At 37.9% G+C, this 14,530-nt stretch overlaps 2 long non-coding RNA genes across 2 annotated transcripts in view; both read right to left on the bottom strand.

The window, feature by feature from the left end:
* LOC129049888 (uncharacterized) overlaps positions 1–14,530 on the bottom strand; it is a 602,992-nt gene that overhangs the window by 293,143 nt on the left and 295,319 nt on the right. The gene's annotated exons all lie outside the window — the stretch shown is intronic.
* On the bottom strand, positions 178–13,453 carry LOC134760077 (uncharacterized). Its single transcript, XR_010136967.1, has 3 exons — positions 8,949–13,453; positions 8,081–8,155; positions 178–6,914 (listed from the first exon to the last, which is right to left on the bottom strand). It is a non-coding gene; the product is annotated as an uncharacterized LOC134760077 (long non-coding RNA).

Genomic DNA, 14,530 nt, shown 5'->3' with positions numbered 1-14,530 from the left:
TGATAGCATATTTGAACATATTTATACAATGAAGAAAAATGAAGTTCAGTAAAGACTATAAAATACCTGATAGTTTTGCTATTTTCTTCTGTGTCTTTTTAGTCTGTTACATTTTTTCAAACTGTTCTACTCAAATAAACCAAAGAAGGGCGTGTGTGTGTGTGTGTGTGTGTGTGTGTGTGTGTGTGTGTGTGTGTGTGTGTGTGACATGTATCAATCCATCATGGACTGCTGTGTATCTCTATGTTTTACCATTAACTATATTCCCAAATTTGTCAGTAAAATAGATTATCCAGAGATACATTTATTTTATCCTAGAGTTTCTATAACTCCCTGGTAAATTACCATAGTATGAAAACCCCCAATAGATTTGTATTGCACATCCATTCCTGTGTCTTGAATCCATAATCATAATTTACCTCACTTGTTTTAATTTAGAGGTTTTGTAGTTAATGAATGCTGAACAACTTTAAATAGTCTCTGGCTGCACTTACTATGCTCTTCTCCTTTAACCGTCATTTGTGGGACTGGTAGGAATATACACATGGTAACTGAGCCCATAATTACCAAAAGGCACACACAGTTGGGCATTCAAAAGGAACATAAAAGCTTTTTATCCTTTACTGTAGGTGCTTTTCCAACCTTTATCGTTTAATATACATGTGAGCTTAGAAAATACTTTAAAAACACACAAATGAGTTAATTCAGGGTTAATGATTTTCAAATTAAGATAGAAAACAAGACAGTAAGAGTGGTCTTTTTTAAATTCCTCTTTTTAATCTTTATTCAATCTTCCAAACTCAATTAATTTACCTAATAAAAGCTTTCTAAAATATTGCCCTATGTCTTTCCATTCCCAGTCTACATTAGGTGGTACTTTGAGCTCTCAAAATATCTCAGACTTGCCTCTAACAGAGCATTTATCACATATTTATAAAATAATGTTTTATTTGCTGATCTACTCCCTAGAGAGTGAGCTTCTTTAGTTCAGGAACCATGTGTTTCATTTATAAAACCCTAGTGTCACCCTGTGTTTAGTATGTCTTTGGTAAGTGATAATTAAGGACTTCATACACCCAAAACCATGGATTCTCCTGTCCTTCATTCCATTTTTGTATTTACTGATCTTCTATTACTTGTTTTAAGTGGACCAGAGCCAACCATTTTTAATCTCAGGTAGAGCTCTCATTTGGCCTTTTCAGATGGATTAGATTGGATTTGCATTCACCTTCCAGTTTAAAAATCTTCTCTACAGACAAAATTTACTTTTGATTCAGAACAATATCTCTGAATATAATGCAGTGACCCACTGAAATTTTAATTTAGAAAGGGAGGTCCCATTATATGTGAAATTAAGTTGATCTCCAGGGGATAATTTCAAGGGCTTCAGGAAAGATCCCTATCTAAATCCCTTTCTTGTGAGTCCAACACTGTCCAGTCCATTTTTCAGTCTTATAAATAAAACCTGGGATGCCTACCTCATTATCAGCTATTAGCAGTGGCATCTCAGTGTGAATTTATTTTACTGCTATATTCCCAACATCTACCTGAGATCAACAGCCCCAAAAAGTATGGTTTGTTAGACAAGAAGTAAAAGATAAAAGGTTCACTCAGGAGCCTGTAACACTAACTTCCTGGGAGGGAAGGCAGTGGTGGTATCTCATTAGCAGTCTGTACAAAGCCAGAGAGTAGCAGAGGCCACCGGGCCTGAGAGGTAAAAAATGGAAATACCTATTGCTTGTAGGAAACTACATTAAGGCATTAAGGGAAGACAGGGCAAAAGACAAAAGTTTCTCAACTTTAAAGTATTATGTGTGGCCTGTGTAATATCATTTTTTAATGACGATGACACACAAGAGAAGAATAAGTGGCTGATATGGTTTGGCTGTGTCCCCACCCAAATCTCATCTTGAATTCCCATCTGTTATGGGAGGGACCTGGCGGGAGGTAATTGAATCATGGGGGCAGGTCTTTCCGTTGCTGTTCTTGTGATAGTGAGTAATTCTTATGAAATCTGATGGTTTATAAAGAGGAGTTCTCCTGCACAAGCTCTCTCTCTTTGCCTGTCATCATCCATGTAAGATGTGACTTCCTCCTCCTTGCCTTCAACCATGATTGTGAGGCCTCCCAGCCATGAGGAACTGTTAAGTCCATCAAACCTCTTTTACTTCCCAGTATCAGGTACGTCTTTACCAGCAGCATGAAACTGGACTAATATAGTGTCCAATTTTACCCTTCTAGGTCTAACCCTACTCTACTCTCAGATTTTACAAATAGTCCTGCAATTCAATATTTTGGCAACATATCTTTACACACAGCAGATGTGTAGTCACTTAGTGAATTAATGCAATCAGTTCCATTTGTCTTGGTTTTGTTCATGCAAAGTGAAAGACAATTTTGCATTGCAGAAATAACCCTTCATATAGAATATCTGCATAAGTATGCCTCAGACTTAAAGTTCACTTCTTACATGACTAGAGCCTCCCAAAATACAAATGGTGTCCGTATATCATTTCAGCTAGAATCACTTATACAAATATCTACCACTGGCATTCTGATGTTTAAGCTATTATTTCATTTCAAACTGACAATAAAAGTCCTGCTGGACAGTTTACGATATATAAGCAAATCAATGTCACTAGAAGGGTGAGGAATAATTTGTAATTCAAAGGATAGAAAATCATGGACTTGTTTCTGGTTATGAATAAAGGGCTCTAAAGGAAATACTGTTGAAACTAAAGACACACACACACACACACACACACACAAACTACCAATAACTAGCACTACACAATCCCTTGCTTTTAAACTATAATAGAAACAAAAACATTTCACAACCTGATTATTTACTTGGGTCTCACATCTACCTCAAGAGGTACCTGAGGCAGTTTTACTCATCTTAGTTGCATAAAGCCAAGACCAATGTTACATAAGTAGTTGTAAGAGATCTGTTAGGGCTGGCACCAGTTTTCCTACATCTTAGTCCATTGTTCTTTTCTCCATACATGGTTACACCAGAATCCCTTAGCCCTTTTGTTTGGTTATATTGGAATGTACAAACACCCTAGATCAGCAGTTCCCAAGACTTCCGATTTCACAGACCAGTAAAAAATTAGAGACTAACACAGAGATTCTAAAGCTTCATTCTTCTAACAATCAAGCACTTCCCACCACAATAAAGGAGAAATGTTAATTTTCAACAAGTCGAAAGAGCAGCAACACAAAATAAAAGGCTTTTTGTAAACTTGAATAAATTTAGCTTCATAGAAAAGTCACTATTTTACCTTTACCTTCTCATTTTGTCACATACAGTACAAGAGAAGAGTCTTTCATGAGCAAGTGTAACGGAAATCTCCTTTTTAAGATAACATTAGCTCATTGTTGGCAGGGCCTCATCCATGGCTAAAGGGGGTTAATTTGTTTTAACCCCATACACATCTATTGACTAACTAGCTATTATTGATCTAGAGCCTAAGTAACATAAACATCATAACAGCTCAACCCCTGCCTTCAGATAGCCTATGATCTAATAAAGAAGAAAAGAAACAACAAATACAAGGAAAGATTAAGAGAAATACCATAACAGAGGAATAAAGCAAGATATGAAGGCTGGAAGAAAAACAGAATATTTACTTAAGTAAATCAGGAAAGGCTTCATGGTGAAATTGGAAAATGAAACAGGACCTAAGGAATGGGTGGCACCTCAGGAAACAGAAGAGAGGGAGAAAGTCTATATGTGTATGTTTTGGGGGAGCCATAAGAATGGGGTAAGAGCATTCCAGAAAATAACAGAAGCAAAACATTAGATAGAAAGTTTACATCCTATTTCAGCAATAGGCTATGTGTAATTATTAAAGGTTTTAAGAGGAAAATACTATAGTATAAGAATACTTTCAGAGGAACCAGTTTAAATTTGTTATTTGGGAAAGTTATTAGGCATATATTATTTCAAGTGCAAGGTTCATTGATTTTCACATTTCAATCATTGGATTCATAATCCAAGGGGCAAAAAAAAGTCTCCATAAAATAAAACATTTGTTATAAGTCCTTCATTGCATTTTGATGATCCAAAAGATGTGTCCCTCATACTGAATTCCATGATGAAGAAAGAACATATGCACTGGCTACAAGATATATGGAAGAAAAAGGAACATGATCTAAGAGAGAGAAAGCAGACTTCTGGGGAGAAGCTACTATAAAGCTGAGGAAGAACTAGGGTGGTGGAGGGGTACTAGAAACCAACTCTATATAGGTATTAAAAAGTCATTCCAGTTATAGGATGGCATTAATCAGGGTGATCAGCAGCCATGGAACCCTTAGCAAGGGTTGAAATAATGAGAAAAGTAAACAGGCACACTGGTTTTCCAACTGAAGTTTAGAACAGGGAAATATACACTTTTCTGCACTCTTCAAAAGCAGGTGTTAGAGACAGAATAGAGTTATGAAGCCCCAGTTACTCCACAGACCCAGGCTCCATAAAGTCAAGCAAACTGGTCTCCACAGGTAGTATGTAAAGAGCCAACCACGCAATAGCATTGCTGGCATTGAAAAAATTTCAGAAGCTTTAGCCCTTGGCTATAGAACACCAACAACTTATTTCCAAACCTCAATCTCCAATGCCTAATACTAGACTGAGTTAAATTGGTTCCTAAATAAGCAAGGCAGATGGAAGATGGCAGAATTCTCATCCTGAAGCACACTGATGGAGTTAGTTTGGGTCCAAGTAATGATGGCGTACAATCCTAATTTTACTGTTAGTACCCTCTTGCGTACTATTCTATTATCAGCTTAATCTGTTAATTGATCACATTTATAATTGTATTATTCTTTTATCCACTGAAAGAGATTTCTGTTCCCTTACAGTTTGTCCTTTCGTATTGGCACCACTTTTTTGCACCACTACCTTCAAATATCCTTCCACTACTTCATTTTATTTATAAGAAGAGATTTATATAGAAACGTATTTCAGTTTTTATTTTATAAAAATATCAGTTCCACTCATGTTAAATGGAATGCATAGTTGAAGATGGCAGCTGCAGGACTGACGGCTTTGTTTCTTGCTGACTGTTGGACAGACGCCACCATCAGCTTGCAGGCTCTCTCAGTTCTTTCCTCTGCGGGTCTCCCAACATAGGCAGACCATCACATGACAACTTCCATCTTCACAGTCAACAAGAGAGTGAGAGACTCCAGCAAGACAGCACTTCATCTTATGTCACATAATCGTGTAACCATGTATATACATAATCACATACATCTCATCCCCTTTGCATATGCTAGAGCTTAGAAGTAAGTCATATTTCCCACTCATGCTCTAGGGGAGAGAGTCATGTAAGGACATGAACACCAGGAGTCACAGACCATGAGTGCAACCTTAGATTCTGTCCACTACAATTTATTTATTCCATAGGCTAAGTAATTTTAAATAAGGGGAGCCACATTTATAAGTCAAGTTTTTCTCTCTCCTTTAGTAAATATGATGAAACTGAGGATATATTCACATGTAAAAACAATTATTATATTAACTTCCTTTTGGATGTCAAGTTACCCAACTTTTACCTTTATAAAAATGGTTCCAGTATCCCCAGTACAATTTTGAAGTACCGTCAGACCAAGCCAGTTGAAGAGAAGACAAATGTGATCTCTTGGTGGCCATTTTTCATTGTGCTGTAAATCTCTTTGTTGCTTCCTTGTTTTGTCTTTTTTACATTTTTAAGTTTAATTGAAATATCCAGTAACAAATTTTAGTACTATCACAGGCAAATATATTTTTTCCATTGCATTAATTTTTATATTTCCCTTAATCCCGTTTGTTTACTAAAAAGAAACATACATAAAATCACAATTCAATATTTTATTTTTAGAATATCAGTTATGTTGTAGTTAAGTATGTTCATATGTCAATATATTTATAATATATGTATCTATCTACCTATAAATATACTCTTATACAAGGTCATAACCCCTTCCTTTTAAGGTTTCTTGCGTTATAAATATTAATATTTCTTTCTTTCTTGTCACGTTGATTTTCCTTTCATGGGCATTGTTCTTAAATTTGAAGACATTTGTTTGGCACTATATATGCAACTTCTTACATATACATACACCTTTCCCAAAGTAAAGAACAGCAATAAAATAATAATTTGAATTCTACTGAACTGTCTTCCTAACCTTGGTATAATACCAAGGTCTTATACTAATTTATTTCATATTCTGTTTCTCATTTTATCTTTTTGTTCTAACTTTTTTAATGTTTCTTAAACATTTTACTACATATAAAAAAGACTTTTTAAGAGATTTATCAGCAGCAGTTCAATTTTGAAAGTCAAATTAGTGCCAGGTTACTACTGTAAAGATAATCTATGGTACAAAAGAACATATATCCATTAAGAGAAGATACTATTTACTTTTTCTCAATAGTCACTGCATGGAATAGGTTTAAATTAATGATATGATCTTGGTTTTTGGAATAATGCTATTGAGATTGTATGGAATATGTTAATAACTAGAAAATATGTCTTAGACTGTAATTGTAATTATAACTAACTTTCTAGCAAGCTAATGAAGTTGGGCAGGTGATCTATGGGTTTTGTTTGAGATGAACCACCTATTGTTTGCATTTCTGTACCAAAATATTTATTCACCCAATATCACTGCTTCTTTTGCAGCAATCCTTGGTAGTGACTACCTAATTCCAGCACCCAAAGTACTATAGGCCTAGGAGAGGAGCAGGTTCAACATTATCCTATTTCTGCACTACACAGATTCCAAGTCATTATTCTTCCTCCTTTATGCAGAACATATTTTGCTTTTAAGGCTTACTTGAGGCACATAGAGATTGAAGGTTTGTGTCTTACAGCTCACTGCAATGAATGAGCAATGCAATCTTAAAGTTGTGTACAAGGAGAAAAATCCTGAAACAGAAAACAAAATACCATTTTAGTAATGGCTGAGTACATGTCTAGTGTTCCCAGTGTGGCATCAGAGAACAAGACAAGAAAGACTTTCTGCATCTATACCTTTGAATCTGTGTTTCACACCCAAGTCATGAAAAACTGAAAGTGTAGTCAGTAAGGTTCCCCAAAGAAACTGCTACTGTTTATATGCTTAATTCAAGGGACAAATAACATAAGAGAAAGCATCATGCATATGTACTGATCATTGATGAACAGTAACATCATGTAGCATGGTTTAGCTGTGTCTCCATCCAAATCTCACCTTGAACTGTAATAATTCCCATGTGTCAAGGGTGGGGCCAGGTGGAGATAATTGAATCATGGGGGTAGTTTCCCCTATACTGTTTTCATAGTAGTGATTAAGTCTCACAAGATCTGATAGTTTTATAAATGGGAGTTCCCCTGAACAGGCTCTCTTGCCTGCCACCATGTAAGACGTGTCTTGCTTCCCCTTCACCTTCTGCCATGATTGTAAGGCATCCCCAGCCACATAGAACTGTGAGTCATTAAACCTTTTTCCTTTATAAATTACTTAGTCTCTGATATATATTTATTAGCGGTGTGAGAACAGACTAATACATCATCTATTTGTGAAGCATTAAAAATTGCCCAGTGAATGTTCCAGCTTCATGCTAAGTTCTTTGTTTCAAGGGGGATGTTGGGGCACAGGCCACGGGGAAAAGAAATGTCTAAGACTATATTCAACAGCTTGGCATCTTACATCACTGGCCCCTAAGACATTTTCCTCTCCACACATGGATGATATCTATCATGCCTACAGATGCTTGTGCCCATTTCATTCACTATATTTTAGCTAATTTCATCAAGTTGAATAACTAAATTGTACTATCAGTTTAGTTGGGGAAAATCAACATGGATTCTTGTGGATATTCTTTTTAATAATTTTATTGATCTTCATTTTTGGAGTAATAAAATAAAAAAGGTATGTAATCATATTATTTTCTGTTGTTCATCAAAACGTAGTCTATGATAAAAGGGTATCCTTAAAGCCAGTATTGAACAAATTAGTAACAAAGCTATATTAGTCAGGGTTCTCTAGAGGGACAGAACTAATAGGATAGATGTATATACGAAGGGAAGTTTATTAAGAAGTATTGACTCACATGATCACAAGGTGAAGTTCCACAATAGGTCGTCTGCAAGCTGAGGAGCAAGCAAGCCAGTCTGAGTCACAAAACCTAAAAAGTAGGGAAGCCAAAAGTGCAGCCTTCAGTCTGTGGTCGAAGGTCCAAGAGACGAAAAGTTGAAGAACTTGGAATCCAGTGTTCAAGAGTAGGAAGGATGCAGCACATGAGAAAGATGTAGGCTGGAGGACACAGCCAGTGTAGTCCTTCTATGCTCCTTTGCCTGCTTTTATCCTAGCCATGTTGGCAGCTGACTAGATGGTGTGCACCCAACTTGAGAATTGGTCTGCCTCTCCCAATCCACTGGTTCAAATGTTATTCTCCTTTGGCAACACCCTCAAAGACACACCCAGAAGAATATTTTGCATCTTTAAATCCAATCAAGTTGACACTCAATATTAATCATCAGAAGTCCACCCCTTGTCAACTTGAACCCATAATACATTTCCTGAAATCATATATGATCTTCAGAGAAATAAAAGAATAAGGTCATAATTACACCTAACATAACACAACTATCTTTCGTACAACTAGAAGCACACCAATCCCAACCCAATTGCTATTAAATAAAGTTAACAACATTCAAATGCTGATATGAAGTCAATAAATCTTATGTCACATGATAAAGGAAAAAGAAAATAAAATGAAGATATTTTCTTCATACAAGTGTATACATGCACAAACATGTTCTTAACAAACTAAGGAGGAAATACTCATGACAATTATAGTCCTTGTTTCAGCAACTGGTCACGTGGTCATAGCTGGTATTGATGACTACCTTCTTCTACTACCCATTCTGTATTCCCTTTGCCTTCAGCAAGCACTTCAGCAAGTTGTGGCTTTTTACCTGGTGGAGTGACCCAAACCTTCATTCCTGAAGGGTCTAGGCAATTTGTAGTCCTGCCTGGAGGGGTTGTTTTAGTTTCCCATTAACCTTAAACAGGGGATGGTAATACTAAGAGATGCCCTAAGCGATCTCCTGTATTCCACACATACTCTTCCTTACCTCCATTGTGGCATAGTAGACTGATGTCATCTTGATAGTCTGGGTCAATCACCCAGCCAACATTGTAACTCCTTTCTTAGCCTGCTGACTTAGAGGTAGAAGGAGCCAAAAATGACCAGGTGGCAATCCTAACTTCCAGTTTAATGGAATCATTGTTGTGTCTCCTGGGGCAGCACTTCTCCCTCTGGAACTAAGACCTCTAGTCCGGCACAAAAAAATGTTGCGGGAACAGGAAGCAAAAATTTTGCTAGTGAGTCACTAGAGGTGATGGTGAGTCATGCCACTTCTACTTCCACCCCTTGATCCTTTGACCCGTGAATCCCGGCTATGGGAGAAACCGTATCATATACTGGACACTGATTCAGAGCATACGCAGCCTTCTGAGAACTTTGCCCCAGCCGTGCAAAGTATTCTCACCTAATTGGCATTGTAATTGTGACTTCAAAAGACCATTCCACTGTTCCATCAATCTAGCTGCTTCAGGATGATGGAGAACATGGTAAGAATCATGAATACAAGCCCAGTGCCACACTTCCGTAGCTATAAAGTGAGTGCCTTGGTCAGAGGCAATGCTATGTGAAATACCATGACAGTGGGTAAGGCATTCCGTGAGGGCACGGATGGTAGTCTTGGCAGAAGCATTGCACGCAGGATAGGCAAACCCATAACTGGAGTAAGTGTCTAGTCCTGTGAGGACAAACTTCTGCCCTTTCTATGATAGAAGAGTTCCAATATAATCAACCTGCCACCAGGTGGCTGGCTGATCACCCCGAGGAATGGTGCCATATCAAGGACTCAGTATTGATATCTGGGGCTGGCAAATTGGGCACTCAGCAGTGGCCATAGGCAGGTCAGCCTTAGTGAGTAGAAGTCCATGTTGCTGAGCCCATGTGTAACCTGCAGCCGTGCCACCATGGCCACTTTGTTCATGGGCCCATTGGGTGATGACTGGGATGGCTGGGGAAAGAGGCTGAGTGGTGTCCACAAAACGAGTCATCCTATCCACGTAATTATTAAAATCCTCCTCTGCTGAGGTCATCCTTTGGTGAAAATTCACAGCAGATACAAATATCTTCACAGTTTTTTACCACTCAGAGAGGTCCATCGACATACTTCTTCCCCAAATTTCTTTGTTACCAATTTTCTAATTATGCTTCTTCCAAGTCCCTGACCATCTAGCCAAACCACTGGCTATAGCCCATTAACCAGTATATAATCACACATCTGGCTATTTTTCCTTCCAACTAAAGTGCACAATGAGGTACACTGCTCAACTTCTGCCAACTGGGAAGATTTCCCTTTGCCACTGTCCTTCAGGGATGTCCTAGAAAGGGGCTGTAGTGGTGCAGCTGTCCACTTTCATGTGGTGCCTGCATATTGTGCAGAACCATCTGTGAACCAGGTCCTTGTCTTCTCTTCCTCTGTCAACTGATCATAGGGAACTCCCCATGAGGCCATCAGTGCAGGCTTGGGGAGAGAAGGCAGGGTGGCAGGAATGGGGACCATGGGCATTTAAGCCACTTCCTCATGTAACTTACTTGTGTCTTCAAGACCTGCTCAAGCCCAATCACATATATACCACTTTCATTTCATGATTGAATGCTGCTGTGCACAACCCACTTTATGGCTAAATGGGACAGAAAGCACCCAGTTCATCACAGGTGGTGCAGGTCGCATGGTGACTTGATGATCCACAGTCAAACATTCAGTTTCTACCAAAGCCCAGTAACAGGCTAAGAGCTGTCTCACAAAATGAGAGTAGTTATCTGAAGAAGATGGGAGGGCCTTGCTCCAAAATCTTAGAGACCTCTGCTGTGATTCACCTATGGGCGCCTGCCAGAGGCTCCAAACAACATCCCTATCTGCCACTGACCCCTCAATCTCATTAGAACTGCTGGGTCGTATGGCCCAAGTGGCAGAGCAGCTTGCACAGCAGCCTGGACTTGTTGCAGAGCCTTCTGTTCTGGACCCCACTCAAAACTGGCAGCCTTTCTGGTCATTTGATAAATGAGCTGGAGTAACACACCCAAATGAGGAATGTGTTGCCTTCAAAATCCCAATAGGTCTACTAGGCACTGTGGCTCTTTCTTGGTTATAGGAGGGACCAAATGCAGCAACTTATCTTTCACCTTAGATAGAATATCTTGACAGACCCCACACCACTGGACCCCCAGAAATTTTACTGAGATAGAGGGTCCCTGATTTTTAGTCAGATTTATTTCCCATCCTCTGACATACAAATGTCTCACCAGTGTGTTTGCTACTTCTTGCTCACTGGATCCAACCAGCATAATGTCATCAATGTAATGGACCACTGTGATATCTTGTGGAAGGGAAAAGCGATCAAGATGTCTCCGAACAAAATGATGACACAAAGCCGGAGAGTTGATATACCCCTGAGGTAGGACAGTAAAGCTGGCCTTGCCAGCTGAAGGCAGATTTCTTCTGGTGGACCTTATGGACAGGAATGGAGAAAAAGACATTTCCCAAATCTATGGCTGCATACCAGGTACCTGGAGATGTGTTAATTTGCTCAAGCAATGAAACCACATCTGGTACAGCAGCTGCAATTGGAGTCGCCACTTGGTTAAGCTTATGATAATCCACTGTCATTTTCCAAGATCCATCTGTCTTCTACACAGGCCAAATGGGAGAGTTGAACGGGGATGTAGTGGGAATCATCACCCCTGCATCTTTCAAGTCCTCAGTGGTGGCACTAATCTCTGCAATCCCTCCAGGGATGCAATACTGTTTTTGATTTACTATTTTTCTAGGTAGAGGCAGCTCTAATAGCTTCCATTTAGCCTTCCCCACCATAATAGCCCTCACCCTACCAGTCAGGAAACCAGTGTGGGGATTCTGCCAGCTCTTAAGTAAGTCTATGCCAATTATGCATTCTGGCACTGGGGAAATGATCACAGGATGAGTCCGGGGACCCAATGGAGCCACTGTAAATTAAGCCTGAGCTAAAACTCCATTAATACCTAACCTCCATAAGCCCATACTTTAACTGGAGGACCACAATGACATTTTAGATCCCCGGGAATTAACGTCAGCTCAGAGCCAGTGTCCAGTAGTCCATAAAAGGTCTGATTATTTCCCTTTCCCCAATACACAGTTACCCTGGTAAAAGGGCAGCAGTCTCCTTGGGAAAGGATGGGCAAAAGATTAACAACATAAATTGTTTGTAGTGTAGTGTAGTGGGGTCCTTCCTCAAGGCCTTCCTTCATGGGGTTCTGGGTCTGTAAACTGGCTCAAGTCTGGAATTTGATTGAGGGACTGTGATTCTCTGTTTTCATGATTTTAATTAGTCTTTTGTCCACTCAACCTGGAAGTTTTCTGCTTATATAAATTAAGAATGCAGTAGGCTTCCTATAAATTTCACTTCTAGGAACACCATGATTAATTAGCCAATGCCAGAGCTTACACAAGTCAGACTATTCTGACTGCTTGCTTTGCCTCTGCTGTCCATTACAGTAACTATACCCACCTTGCCATTGGCAGTTGAGTGCCACCACTTGGCCCCTGCCATCTCAGAATCCAATTATTCCCATTGCATTTAAATTTTGTAGTTGAGTAACTGCAAGTCCCACTGTAAGATCTGGCATACAGAGAAGAGAAATCACAGAGATCTTCAGGGATGCAGGTGCTGCCCTCACAAATCTATTTTGCAAAGTTTTGGTGAAAGGTATGTCTTCTGGAGCCATGAGTTAGAATCCCTGAGTTTATTGTTTTCTTTCATCACTTTGTCCACTAAACTTAGCAACAATCAACCAACTTAATCATATTTTTTGGTTCTCCATATATGGTCAAAGGTATTATGTATATAGACAGTCTAGTCCTTCCACGTTCCTTTGCCTGCTTTTATCCTAGCCATGCTGGCAGCTGACTAGATGGTGCCCACCCAGTTTGAGAATGGGTCTGCCTCTCCCAGTCCACTGACTCAAATATTGATCTTTTTCAGCAAAACCCTCACTGACACACCCAGGAACAATACTTTACATCTTTAAATCCAATCAAGTTGACACTCACATTAACCATCACATAAACCATTATTAATATTTAGAAAAGGTTTCACTTTCCTGAAAAACACAATAAATTTAGTTCATATATGACATTGTGCTTGATCTCTCACTATGGAGACTATAACAGTTGGAAATGTGGTAAAACTGAAATTACCTAAACTAAATTTTAAATTCATTTTTACATGACCTTTCAAATTCTTAAATTCCAAATGGCCTTGACTTGAGAAAAGGGTATAAAGTTTAAATATATAACTAGGCCTGGTTATAGAACTTAATAATGTAGTCTTTAGCAGAATTGAAAATATTCATTAAAAATCACACCTGAAGATGAGACAAGTTTATGAAAGGAAATATCTGAATAAATGTATAAGGATCTGAAAAAAGTTGATTAATTAATGTGTTGCCTGAAAAAAAACTTTATAATTCACATGTAATGGTTTCAATAATGTTTTTAAAAGAATAATATTTTTCTTGTTGTTTAATTCACAACTATATTCATTTAGCAAACTTTCAAATGCACATGTTGCCAGGCTCAAATGCAAAAGCTTCATTATTGTCATCTAAAAAGAAATGATTTTAAAAATTCAAAGTACAATTATTTGGCTGCTCCTGGAAACTTGAGCTTTATTCTATCTCAAACATCTCAAAAATAGATAACACACACATAAAAAAGATAAACCTGAGGTTATTTTGACCCAAGTAATGAATAAAATCTTAAGCTAAACCAGGAATATTTCTAATAGAACTTTTCTCTTTTTACAATATGTTCTTTTAATCTGTTTATAACTTTGAAAAGGCATATAAAAATAATTTATTAGAGTCAAAGTGTAATATTTCTGAATTTAAAAATAAAACAGCTATAACACACTAATGGTCCCTGAAACTTAGGTCTTAATACCTATCAAAATATTCTTTTGCTCATAAAGATGATATAAAAAGCTACTTAAAACTAATGTAGGAAAAGTATATTTTTCTGAGTTTTTTACGTTTATAAACAATTAAATTTTAAAACCATCATTACTTCAAATTTATATATCTTTACACAGAAAGTCACTTCCAACTTGGCAACTGCCTTAAATTCTAAAGTGTTTACATAAACATCTAACTGGAGAAAATTAAGAAATCTAAACTATTAACAAATTTAGAAATTACCTAGAACTGAATTTTAGTATATATTTTTGTTGTTGATGTCAAGTGAAATTCAGGAAAAAAAAAATGGTATTGGGGATAATTTCCATCACATTACTCTCTTCCTCCCTCTCCAGTATGTTGTCATTTTTTTTGCCAAATGACTGAGTGGCATTCATGCACTGAACCCCCAAATGACCCAACTGACTATTTAGTACCTTTTCATTTTTTTCTCTTTTTATATTACACAAAAAAATTCAAAGAGGTCAA

Source organism: Pongo abelii, chromosome 15 (genome assembly GCF_028885655.2).
Source record: "Pongo abelii isolate AG06213 chromosome 15, NHGRI_mPonAbe1-v2.0_pri, whole genome shotgun sequence".
Classification (NCBI taxonomy): domain Eukaryota; kingdom Metazoa; phylum Chordata; class Mammalia; order Primates; family Hominidae; genus Pongo; species Pongo abelii.
This window is presented reverse-complemented; position numbering and strand designations above follow the sequence as displayed.